This window comes from Lonchura striata, chromosome 6 (genome assembly GCF_050655825.1).
Source record: "Lonchura striata isolate lonStrDom1 chromosome 6, ASM5065582v1, whole genome shotgun sequence".
Taxonomy (NCBI): Eukaryota; Metazoa; Chordata; class Aves; order Passeriformes; family Estrildidae; genus Lonchura; species Lonchura striata.
This window is the reverse complement of record NC_140708.1, coordinates 10,660,327-10,672,774: the sequence shown is the minus strand read 5'-3', so window position 1 is coordinate 10,672,774 and position 12,448 is coordinate 10,660,327. Positions and strand designations below refer to the sequence as shown.

General features: G+C 41.4%; 1 long non-coding RNA gene across 3 annotated transcripts in view; it reads left to right on the top strand.

The window, feature by feature from the left end:
• The window catches only part of LOC144246565 (uncharacterized), a 538,094-nt gene that overhangs the window by 347,105 nt on the left and 178,541 nt on the right, over positions 1-12,448 (top strand). For all 3 annotated transcript variants that reach the window (XR_014956250.1, XR_014956249.1, XR_014956251.1), the window contains one exon: positions 5,797-5,918. This is a non-coding gene — a long non-coding RNA (uncharacterized LOC144246565). The remainder of the gene's footprint in view (positions 1-5,796; positions 5,919-12,448) is intronic.

The following is a 12,448-nucleotide window of genomic DNA, read 5'->3' as shown; positions in this document are numbered from 1 at the left end:
CCTGCACGCTTCCAGGGTATGAAGGAGAAAGCACATTGTACATTCTTTTTTCTGTCCTTCTGGGGAAGACAGGAATCATCTCTTCTCTTGTAAGCTCTTTGAAATTAACTATTCAGTATAAATTCTCCAAAATATTACCAAATCAGTTTGGTGAGGTGAGGCACAAGCTTTGTGTGAGAGCATTTCAAATTTCTCATTTTCTATTTCTATTTTATATAAGGAATATTAAATATTTCTATTTGAGTTTTCTTTTTGTTCAAATCAAAGGAAAAAAGAAAAATGTGAAATCCCTCAGCTTCTCATACAGCATGGAAAAGAATTTACATAAAAGATACAAATGCTGTAAATAAATATTCCACAGCAATCAATTTTTTAGTCAGAATTGAGAACATGTAATTGTTTTTGCTTGAAGAAAGGTGCACTTTTTAGCTAAAGTTCTGTGGAACTGTTTTTAGTGTCACATCATTTTTTCTTTTCAGCTCACTCTAGAGATGGTATAGATTCATTTTTTTTCCCTTCTTCTTAGGAAATGGAAATTATACTGTCCAGACCCATTTTCACAACTCCAGTATGAGGAGACTACTTAATAGACTCTTATTTTCAGCAACTTTTCACCTTGGTGCTTAAGGGTAGGCATTTGAAATCTCAAATGTGCCAGAGAAGTGCATGTTAAAACCCCACACTGCCTCTTTGATGTCACAGGTTGGCATGAAATGTCAATTTTACGCATTAGGCTTTTGCATTGTTTTGTGGGAACTCAAAATGTCCCTCAGACATTTTTGGATGTTCTGGGTCCAGGTCAGAAGCATTTGAGACCCTGGCAGGCAGCTGGAAACAGCTGTGATTTTGGGTTTGTACCATGGAACGATTTATCAACCTTAAAGGAAGAACAAGAAGTCACAAAAGTTTAGATACTAGAGTAAAGTAGTCACAAAGTAAAGGGAAGAATTTTTGAGTGCTGTACAGGGGGGTTTTGGTTTTGTACATGGGGGTCAGAGGTTTTAAGATGGAGGAATTTGGGCCTGCCCTGTCCTCCCTCTTTCTCCTTCCTTACCTCCATGTTCTTGGTGATGTTGGCACTCACAGATTGGTTTAGAGTAAAAAAGCACCATTTAATATAGGTAATAGGCATTGGGAAAAACTATAAACATTTAACATGTAATATATCATATAAAAAATAGCACCAGCCCTGGGTGGGGAGAGAGAAGAAGCAGTCGGGGTCAGAGAGGATGTCAGGGTGTGTGTGTGCCTCTGCCTGAGCTGTGAGCAAACCACAGCAGCCCGAGAAGAAGAAGAAAATCTTCTAGATAACTTGCAATAAACTGCCTTGAGACCAGACGACTAAAAACTACTGAGTCTTTCTTTAAAACCATGGGTTTAGAGGAAAAACTTTTCCACCACACAGAGCCACTCCTGACCTAGGGGTGAGCATTGTTTTACCTCTTTAAAAGCCATAATGTCTTTTCAGCAATTCAGCTTTCATAAGGGGGTGTATGTGTGGAATTTCAGCCATTTGTTTTATCAGTGTGGATCTGGCCCTGTGTTATACAGTGCTCAAGACAAAACAGTGGCTTTATCTCCCTTCTGTGGCAAGAGCACCACACACTGCTCTGAAGGACCATCAAGGCAGGTTGTAAAGATGTGGATCTGGGCTCATTTTGTGCCAGGCATGGCTGGGTTTCCTTACAGGAATTCTCAATAAAGAGCAAACTCACTGACATACAACTGAAGAGTTTGCACAGTCCTCATAATGCTGTAAAGTACACTGGCTCTGTTGGGAAATCCTGTCTGGGAGAGACTGCAAGTCTTGATGCACATTTTCATTCTGTTGTTGATTCATCCCTCTCCAAAGGGTTCATTCTCCTCAGTTATTTCATAGATCATCCTAAGTGTAGTTTAAATAATTGCCTTGTGGCTGTTGAAAGCTCACGCTGAGACAACCACTGCAGTGTGAGATTTTTATTGATCAGAGAGTATTGTTTGAAGCAGAAGGACTTGAGTTAAGAGGGTTCTTTGTAGTAGAACAAATTCTCAAGAGTTATCTCTCATATAAAGAGAGTACTTATTTTGGAATGTTGTTCAAAGCATTTTTCATGTTTTCAAGAGAAGCGTCTGTTGTGTGAATTAATGATTTTGATGATTTTGGCTTTCAGAAGACATCAGAAACCAAAATATTGGGTTTGCGGGCTCTATGCTTGAAAGAAATAGGATAATTTACCTTAATTTCCAGATCAACTGTATATTTCTGGGTTGTATCTGCTCTGGTACATGGTTTTAGTTGATATGTCTGAAAACTCCAGATTGAACTGGGATTGTGTATGTGCAATTGTGCCAGGTTATTTGAGGATTTTTGTGCTCTTTCCTCATACTAGGGCAGATTCAATTTGATGGTAGTCCTCACATGTCTCATTTTTCATCGTGCTCTTTTAAGTACAACTGTTCTCACCTGCCTCCTTCAGTCTTGTACTCCAGCCAGGACTCTTCTTGATTTTCCTTTAGAGGAAGCTCACACAAATTTGTAGGAAAGCTTTTCCAGTGACAGATTTCAGAAACAAATAGCAGAACCTTCTTCAGGATGCTCTGGGGTGTCCTGTGTCCCAGGATTTTAACATGAAAGTGCAGAGCATTTTGGCCTTTCCCATTTACGAGAAGCAAACGGGTAAAGTGCTTTAGGAGAGAGGAGCCATGCACTAACGCTGGCTGCTTGTCCCATGTTAGCCCTGGCTAGGAAAAAAGCCCTGTACACTGCAGGCCTCTGCTTCTGTAGTTCTGAGTATTTTGCAGAGAAATGGCCAGTCCAGCAAAAATAACCCCGGCATGATTTGATTTCTTCTATTGTTGTTGTTTTCTGGAAGCAAAGGTCTGTTTCCCCAGGAGCTTAGAGAGCCAGTGTGTCATCTTGGAAGAGTTAACCCAATCTACTTGCATGAACCAACCACCAAAATACTCCAGCAGTCCCCTTGAACTTCCTGTATTTTTTGTGGAGGGGCTGTACCTGCTGTCCCTTGGCACATCCTGCCTGCTGTCCTCTTTACAGCCCCAGTGCACAGCAGGCAGGCATGGGAGCACTCTCCCTTCACCAGGCTGTGGATGAGCACGTTCCCAGTGTGCTCTTAGCTATAGGCAGGAAAAAGGAACAATATAACAGAATCCTTGGCTTCCAGTTTAAAGCTGGAAAAATTGAGTTTCAGCTGTTCCTCCCAAGCCTCATAACAAGCTGAACAGGGGACATGAGGGCTGCTTTGTATGCATGAGCCTAGAGGGTCTTGTTCAGTGCAGCTGAAATTTGTGGTGAACAGATCTTTACAACACGAATTCTAATGTCATAGCAGCTTTACGCTGAGTGGTTTAATTTCATGCCAGCTTTAGATAAGACATTTTTTTGTTTCGTTCCTGTGGTTATTCAATAGCCTGTTGTTAAAAGTCAGCACTCAGGTTTATGCCCATTGCAAACCAGAAGCAGAAAACAATCCAGTAGTGCTACAGCAATGAGAAAGTTATCTTAATCTAAATTTTACAAGAAATAAGCACAATATTTGATGGGGACACTGGTTATCTTTTCCATGTCCTCACAGCTTGTACTCTTTGCTGTGACAGGAATTTATATATGAGGTTTAGAACTAAAAAATAATATTTAACTCTTCAGGGTAATCCTTTCTATAAGCACACTTAGAAGAGAATTGATATTGTTACATTTTCCCTTTCCTTCATCCATGTTACTATCTTAAAATAGGAATTACCATGGAAGTTTCCATCCAGCTAGTTGAACTGCAGCTGTGGCAATACCTCTCCAGAACATACATCTTTCTTTTTATTCACTCAGTCTTTATAAATTACCTCTAGTTGCAAATAAAGACTGTTTTGGAACCAGTGTACACATCAAGCAGAAATTTTGCTACTAAGGATGCAAGTAGGGGAATATTTACATACATAATTTTCCACAAAAGAATATTCCATGTTTTCTCTATGCATGGAAAGTTCATCCTTGTTCATTTTCTGAGGATTCCCAGTGCAGCTTTTTCATCCCTGTGCTTAGTGCACCTGCCTGGAAATTCCAAAGTCTGGAATTACTCGGTGTGCAGAGCAAGGAGGAAATGAGGAGCTGTTTATCCACCAGTATGTGCTGTTTGCATATATATCAGCAAAGGCAGGAGGCTCAGAAAACTAAAGAAAGCAACAGGACTTGCTCTGAGCCACCTTTGAGGCATGGTAGAGAACGAAGAGATTTTTCCTCAGGATCTTTCCCCGCACTGTAAGATCCTGAGTTCATCTTAAGAAGCTTGGAGAGAGAGTCCTGATGCAGGAGCAGATGGAGGTGAGGCCAGGCTGACTCTGCTCAGCTCTCTGAGGAGCAGCGGCTGGCTCCTCCATTCCCCAGGCAGCCGGAGCACACCTTGTAGGGATGGAGGACTGGCTGCTGAGGAGGGGTTAATGCAGGGAGAGGGAAAGAGCTGGGACTCCCCAGGCCCTGCTGTAGCTCCTCTTTCCTTCCCTGGTAGCTGACACCCTCCTGGAGCTCCTGCTGAACATCAGCACTCACTGTTACTGTGCCAGCAGGAGCTATCCTAAAACACAGTCCCCTAGTTACCTGCCCATTGCCCAGCTGTTTCAAGGCACTGCAAGGAGTGGGCTTGAAGTTTCTTTTTCCACCTTGCCTGCAACAGTGGCCAGAACCCTCAAAGGTTGGGGTTCCTGCCTTGGGTACCAAATACCATTTGTAAAGCTTTGCTGCACGCTCCTGTTGAAAGGTGTTGTCCATGAGCTTTGCCTAGCCTAAGTTACCATTTGGGAAATAGGTGCTTTGGGATTTAGCTGGCATTTAATCCCAGGAAACTTTGTAATGTAAGGAATAGCATGTTGGATTTATGGATATATTTATTGTCCCCAACAATGTATTAGTATTTCCACTTAAGTGACATTTAATTGTAAATGTGAAGCTGCTCATTAGCAGTATACTACTAGCTGGTGGAATGGAATAAGTTGTCCAGCTGCATTAAATTGTCCTCCATTATTTGCTTTACTCTCTTAAAAGTTTCAGTTTGTCTCTATAACCTTCATTATAACTTTTATGTCTTTGGAAGCAGTCCCTTCAAATAGCAGTTACCTTTTCTCACATCATGATTTGGAGGTTAGAAGCCCCGTTCTTGTTGTAAGATGCTAAGTACAGAAAATGGGGATGACAAACCACTGTTCTTTCTTCCTTAATATGCCCCTACACATTAATTTGATTTCTGCCCTTCTGAATTTTCCCAAAGTGTAAATCAAGTTAGCTTGCAACAGTGCTGCTGTTGATATTGTGCGTTTGATCTGATTATAAAGCACTTAAGGTGTTAAGAAATTGAAATGATGTTCCTTCACCCAGCTCAAATCCAAGCTAAAACACTCAAAGCCTTAAGCTGAGGTGCTGTGAAAAGTTGACCTTTAAAGCTTAAGCTGCAGCAAAACTGTTTCTAAGTAGATGGTGGGAGACCAGAGATCTCCAGTTAGAACATTATTTTCCCTTCTGTCCCATGGAAAGAGGATCTTTTCCATGGTCATGGGCCTCTTGAAGTGACATAACCAGTTGTGTTTTGCAGTTCTCTTTCCTCACAGTGTTCAGGGTAGAACCACTCCTGGAGAAGTTTGTGAAGGAGGGCACTTTTGTGGCAGCTATTGTGGCATTTTCAGACATTTCCTTCAGCTTTCTTTCTTTTGGAGCAAGTTGTATATCCCAAATCCTTCTGGGAAGCTTTAGTTTCAGCAGATTTAGTAGTTTGATGAACAAATATTGAACTAATTTTTTTTCCTGACCCTTAGGTGTAGCTGCATCTTGGTGGGTGAGATGAATATAGAAAATGAGGAAGTCCTTCAGAGGCTGAGCTGCTGGGAGTGGCCTGACTTCTGGGAGGAAATCTGATGCCAAAGGCTGGCTGTACCAGGTGGGTGAAGGTAATTCCTGAGCATCCAGTGCTGCTGGAGCTGCCACCTTTCCACTTCTACAACTGGCATGACTTTGAGTGCTTAGATCTTAGAAAATTGTTTGAGAGCTGAGCTTTGGGACAATTTTGATTACCGTGCTGGAGGTACATGATCTACCACCAAACTGTTCAGATTTAAGAATTTAGAATTTTACATTTGAAAAATATAGGTAAATTCCCAGAAGTTTAGTTTATTTGCATGTTCTGATTGTTTTCTTTCTCCTTGGGTTAAATTTCTGTTAGAAGCAGGTGCCATTGCTTGCTTGCTGACAGATGACACCAGAGGTAAGGAATGGCTCTTCTTAAGGACTGCTGAGTTCTGCAGGGAGTTATCACTGTGGATCCCATTGATTTAAAACTGGAGATGCAATGGATACCTGCCATTCACTAACTCATCCTGTGGAGCTTTTCACACAGCACAGTCAGGAATGACAACTACCCTTTTCCTCCAAAAGCCTCTGAATCACAAGAAGGAAGAGACTGGGAGCAGTGAGTTCTGCCCAACAGGATTTTAGAGGCCTCTAATCTCTTCCACCTTGGTTTCTGTTTCCTGGCAGAAAGATGCTAATCGAGTCATCCCATGGTCTGACACAATTTTTTATCTCTGATCATTCTGACCCTTTCCATGCTTTTCCAATTTACCTCAAGGTAAGAGGGTCAGAACCATAAGTGTTGACTTATGGAAGATAAGTTATTTTCTAAGTTTTGAAACATTAATTCATTTTGCATTTTTGACTCTTGAGGTTTGACTCATATTAAACAGGCAGCTGCCAACACACCTTAGTTACAATCTTAAGATCTCATTCTCTTTGTTTTAAAAAACACATTTTCAAAATAAATTCACAAGTTTTCTTGAAGAATGGTTTGCTTTTAAGTTTTAGTTTTTGGATTTTTAAGTAGGATGGTAGTGCATCATTTCCTGCAGGTAAATGTTACCTGTGGCATCTTTAAAGTAATCTTAGGAGAGAACATCTACAGGAATTTCTCAAATCAGAATTATTGATCTTTTGAATAACGTACCACAAAAGGACACAGACGCCTGTTAGAGGAATATGTAAAATTTGATGCGCTGTCATTCTAAAATAAATAATTGATGTTGGCTGAAGAAAACAACCCATACCTACAGGTTTATTTTTCATTGCTCCATTGCTATCTGCTTATGTTTTTGTCATGCTAGAAATAGGATTGCTTTTCTACTTAGATTCCACTATTTCTTTGAACCCTTTTGTCCAGACTTCTTTTCTGTATGGACACCATTCTTTATTTCTCTGTTCATTTCAGCATAAGCATGGGTTTCATAATTGACATTGTTGATTCAAGGAGCAGGTCCATTGCTGACAAGTGAGGTCTGATCTGATGCACTTGTGTGGGGAGGGAAGAGGAGGAAGAGAGAAGAAAGAGCTTGGATCTGATGCCTCAGGTCTTAGTTTTTATATATTTCAGATTCTGTGGTGTTTTAGTGTGCAGTTCTGAACTTCACATTAAAGGATGGTGAGCTCTATTCACAGAGCAGGGAAACAAAACAATTCCTTCTCTAGCTGGGGACCAAGGAAAATGATCCAAATCTCAGCCCAGGAGCACAAACAACGTGGGCTGAAGAGGGAAAAACAAGCAGGATGGGACTTCATAACCTAAAGCTGTAACTGGACAATGAGCTCCAATGTGCAAATGGAGAGGGAGAGCCCTCATGAGCACTCGTGCATTTTGGGACCATTTTGGTTCATCTTGGGTGCAGCCCTGGCTGGGCTCTTGTGCTGCCCAAGGTGGATCCATTGAGGAGATGCTTTTAATAAATCCCTGCTTTATTCTTTAGCTCTGTCTGTCTCTGTTCTAGGGCAGCCTTCATAGGGCATCAGATCAGAGGAAAAATGAGCAGGACTGTTTGTTGGCCACGTTCAGATGCTGTGGAAGGTTCTGCAGTGCTGGCTGGTCCCAGGAGGGGAAGTGCTCCCAGAGCTGCTCTTGTGCTCTGTGTGCAGCAACCTGAACAGAGCCTGGCCATGCTGGTCTCTGTTCCTGGATTTGTAATGGGAATTCTGTGCGATCCCGTTAAAGCCAGGGCATTGAAAGAAACACAAGGAGCACAAAACAAAGGCCATGTGCAGTCAGATGAACTGTTAGGATGTGCTGGAGGAAATAAATGCTGATGTCTGGCAATAAAATCTCAGTGAACAGCTCTCTATCCATTATTTCCAAAAAGCGAGCTGAGCAGAATTTGGAACGGTTTGGTTCCAGACGGTGATGCAGACAACCCAGAGGTAATTGGACACTCTTCCTGTTAGGAAATGCAGATTGTGTTTTGCTCTGTGAAATGGTCCAGCCTGTGACCCTCGTGGGTTTGCTTTGCTTTTCTAACAACAGAACTGGACCAGTGGGAGCTCAGCAGAAGGATACAGCCACAGAGAACAGTATTGCCCACGGCTTAAAATCTGTTCGAGGGAAATAATATCCAAAGAAAACCAATCAAAGAACTTTATATTGCTTGGGTCCATTAGGGCTAATTAGCAGCATTGGATGATAAAGTTTTGAAAGCCATGTTAGTCCATAGCTAATACTTGACAGCTGGCACAAGGAATATGGCAGGAGCTGTTCTCCCTTTCTGTAAGGGGAGGGAATCCATAAAGTTGAAGTGTTTAGTAAGCAACTACATTAATTATTTGCTGCCTATTCTCATAAGTAAAAAAAATCTTGGGATTATCTGATCTCTGAGGAGCAGAGCATTGGCAAATGAAGATTGTCTGGACAGTTGCAAGTTCATTTAAAGCTCCCTGCAACGAGCAGATGTTTGGGTAGCTGAGAATTTTCATCTGAGCTTTCCTGAGGGGACTTTGTAGCCCAGTGTGTGCTGCAAGTCTGTGGGGACATATTTGCAGCAGAGCTTGAGATTTTTCACCTTTCTCTGTACGTGCTAAAAGGATGATAAAACAAAAACTAAAATAAACTTTAGTAACTAACTTGTGTTTTGTAACTAAACCAAACTTGTGTTTAGTTTAAAACTAAAACTTCCCCTTTCTCTGTTGCATATTTGTTTTTTAGAAACAATCTGACTGACTAGAATGACATTGTCTCTACCTCTTTTCAGAAGAAAGGAGGGAAATGCTGAAGTAGTTTAAACTTGCTATGAGCAACAAAATTAGGGTAAGAAGAGCACAGAAGTGGGGATTCCATATGCTCCTTTGCACTCTGCACAACCAAGGCCCAGAGAGAGTCAAGCCTTGGGGTGCTTACAAGGGAGGGCAGTGCTTCCACACAAGGGAAAGAACTTGAACTACTGCTTGGAGGGTGAATGGGACTCCAAAATCTGTATTTAGTTGCCCTTCAAGATACAGGTCTTCTTCCAGCCCCATGTAGGTCAGGAAAGACTTGTGTCTGTCATGCCTTCAGTTCCTCTGATACCAGCACCAGCCAGGTTTCTCCATCTACCTGAAGTTCTCTGTGTGGGTAAAAATGAGATGAGCAGAAAGGGATGTTTTCTTAATTGTCAGACTAAAAGGGGAGATTACCTGCAGGAATTACTCCTGTCACACTCTGGAAGGACTGGTATTTTATGGGGTGGAGGCAATACTGAAGGGTGCACTATTAATCCTCAAGTGGAAGAGAAGTGCTCTCTCATTGTAGATAAAACAAATAATTGGAAATATGAATAATACAGAGAGACAGAGGCATTTTTAAAGTCAGGTCCACCATGTACCACAAGGAGCATCTCTTTTTGTACATGACTGTGCTTCCTTTCACAGTCCCCCTTAACATTTACCTTTCGCTTTTCTTTTTAGATTTACTTTCTGTATAATACTCCATCTTCCCCTGCATGTTTTGAAAGCCCAACCTCTTAATTCAAGGGACTCAAAAAGCTGCTTCCCTGCAGCAGCCTTTTAAGTTTCTGTTTACTGCAGTCTTTGTATGCTTCAGTTTGCGTTAGCTCTTTCTGTCCCATCCCCCATGCTCCCCATCTTTTTCTTTTCCAGCTTGCCATGTTTTATTTAATGGGAAATAAATACATATCTGTTGTGATTGGGTCAATTCAGGTGTTTCTAGACCATCTTAAGATAAAATTTTCAAAATTGTTCAGTTTGGGTGCATTTTGCCAGCACCTTTTCCTTCCTTCTTAAATTGTTTAAATCCGTTAAATGTTCTAGGAGTTTAAAGATTAAAATATCTTAATATAGGCTGGAGATGTAAAAGCTTAAAGCAAATCCTCTCCAAGTTTATGAGCATAGCAAGAAGTTAATTAAAGTCTACCAAGAAAATACAAATGCTAGGAAAAACATCTACATTATGAAGAAATGCAAATTCGGGATTTGTAACTATGAGTTTCCAAGACTGAGGTTGGGGCAGGCCCAAGTTAAGGTTTTTACCTTACCCTTCAAAGCAAGTATTTTGTCATCACAGAATGATGTGACATTGCAACACCACAACTCCTCCTTGCCTTAGAGTCCTTTGAATCTGAGCCCCACTCAGAAGGTTTTGCTGCCTGTCCAGTCCATGGTGCTGGAAAGGGCAGTTTGTGCCAGCTCAAGGCTTGTGCTCAAGCAGAAGTGTTCTGCTATTTTGATGATGCTTTATTTCTGTCTGTTATGTCTGTTTTATGTCTGCCCATCCAAGCAGTTTTATTTCACTCCTGATGCCTACAGAAAGAGGGGTACTCTGAATTCCCAGAAAGATGGCTGAGAATATGTAAAGCTGGTGTGATGCATCCCCAGTGTGGCATACACAGGGCTCTGTTTAATGAGGTTGTGTACTGTAAGTTCAGTTTTTAAGAGGAAAAAACCTGGAAATTCTAACAGTACATGTAAATATTCATTTTAATGTCCCTGTTTAATCATTCAGTGAAGTTATAAGTGCTAATTAACATACCCACATAAGTAGGGAGTCATTTGAGGCCTCTTGGCAATCCCAAATTGAAGTCTGAGCAATTTGCAGAGCCAAAGCCTGAGTACAAGGTTTTCAGAGTTTGCTGTGGGCTGTGTGTGGATCCCAGGTGCTGGAACACTACTGACTCTTTTTATGCATCACAGGGAATCAAAATGGGAATAAGGGAATATCTAAAAATGCACTGATGTCATAATTTAGTACCTGGGAACTTTTGTGTGGTCACCTAGGAGCTGCTAATCTTCATGGTGAAACTCTCTCAGAGAGGTCTTTTATCACTAATTCACAGAACCCCCATCCCACCCTGAATCTTGGAATCATACAAGTTTTTACTTCTTCATAATTGGTTGGGATGAAATTGCTCTAGGGACAAGAATGTAATGTTCAGTTCAGAAATCTTCTCCCAAAGTTTACAATAGATCTCAAAGTAATGTTTCTATATTTTTATCATTTTTTAGGACAAGCACATAGGAACGTATCCAAAAAAGGAGCACAGTTTGAAAAAGTAGTAAGTCTAGAAATATATTCATTGCAACTTCAAACCCATTGTAGCTTGTATTGAGAACTACTTGAGTGTGTGTGGGCTGGTCCAGCAGCTGGATTGCAGTGAATTGTCATCTCTGACATCCAACAGGTTTGAAAGGGGGACAAGCCACGTTTGAAATCTTCCCAAGCAGAGGTAGCTAAACTCTAACCTGTTTCTGAGCAGTTCCAGCCTGTATGAAAACTATTTCACCACTAAAAGGCCAAGTCAGACTGGTGAATTCCAAATCCCGATCCCAGGTTTCATGTTTGACTCTGCAGTGCAGCTGCCTTCAAATGTAGCTGAGCAGTTGGAATCAAGAAGCTTTTAGGGAACTGCTCCATCACCTCTCACCTCCTGGATGACTTGAACCAAAATGGGCCAATAGCAAATAGGTGATCTTGACATTGCTACTCTTTTTTCCTCTTGTTTTTACCTTGAAAGAGCAGCAGGTCTGAAGTATTCAGGAGCTGCCAGAGGCAGTGTGGGAGGGCACAGTCCCTTTGCTGCTAATTACATCTCCCAGCTGAGACGCCTGACAGTGTTTGAGCATCATCCTGCAAAATCAGAGAGTGGGAGTCACTGACACAGACCCTCCCAGTGCTGCAGCAGGCTCAGTTAGATTCAGTTTCTCATGGATTAGATTATTTTCTGCAGAATTGCTGCCTGCCCAGTTGTTCTTGTCCCTGTGTTTGCATCACGAGTTATTCCTGTTCCAAGACTAACCCTAACTCTTATCCTTACTCGACTGATTTTCAGCATCTTTGAGTGATTCATGGTTGATATCATTTCAGGAACAACAATGGTCTGCTGAGCCACTGCCAGCATTGAATTAGATTTAATATGCAAATACACATTATAATATACACTGATGCAGTGATGCACAGATACTTGCCTCAGAATTTCTTCTCTTGGGTGAAGTGGTAGAGGTTGTCCTCTAAATACTGTTTCAAAATCTTGGAGCTATGCTAGACTAGCAACAGTTAGGAGTTGTTGAGGCCTTTTCTGTGTTGGCAGGGTTTATCAGCTTACTGGGGTTTTCTACAGAGCAGTGGGGAAAGAGGGGAAGCTGCTGTGGTCATAATAACTAATAATAAAG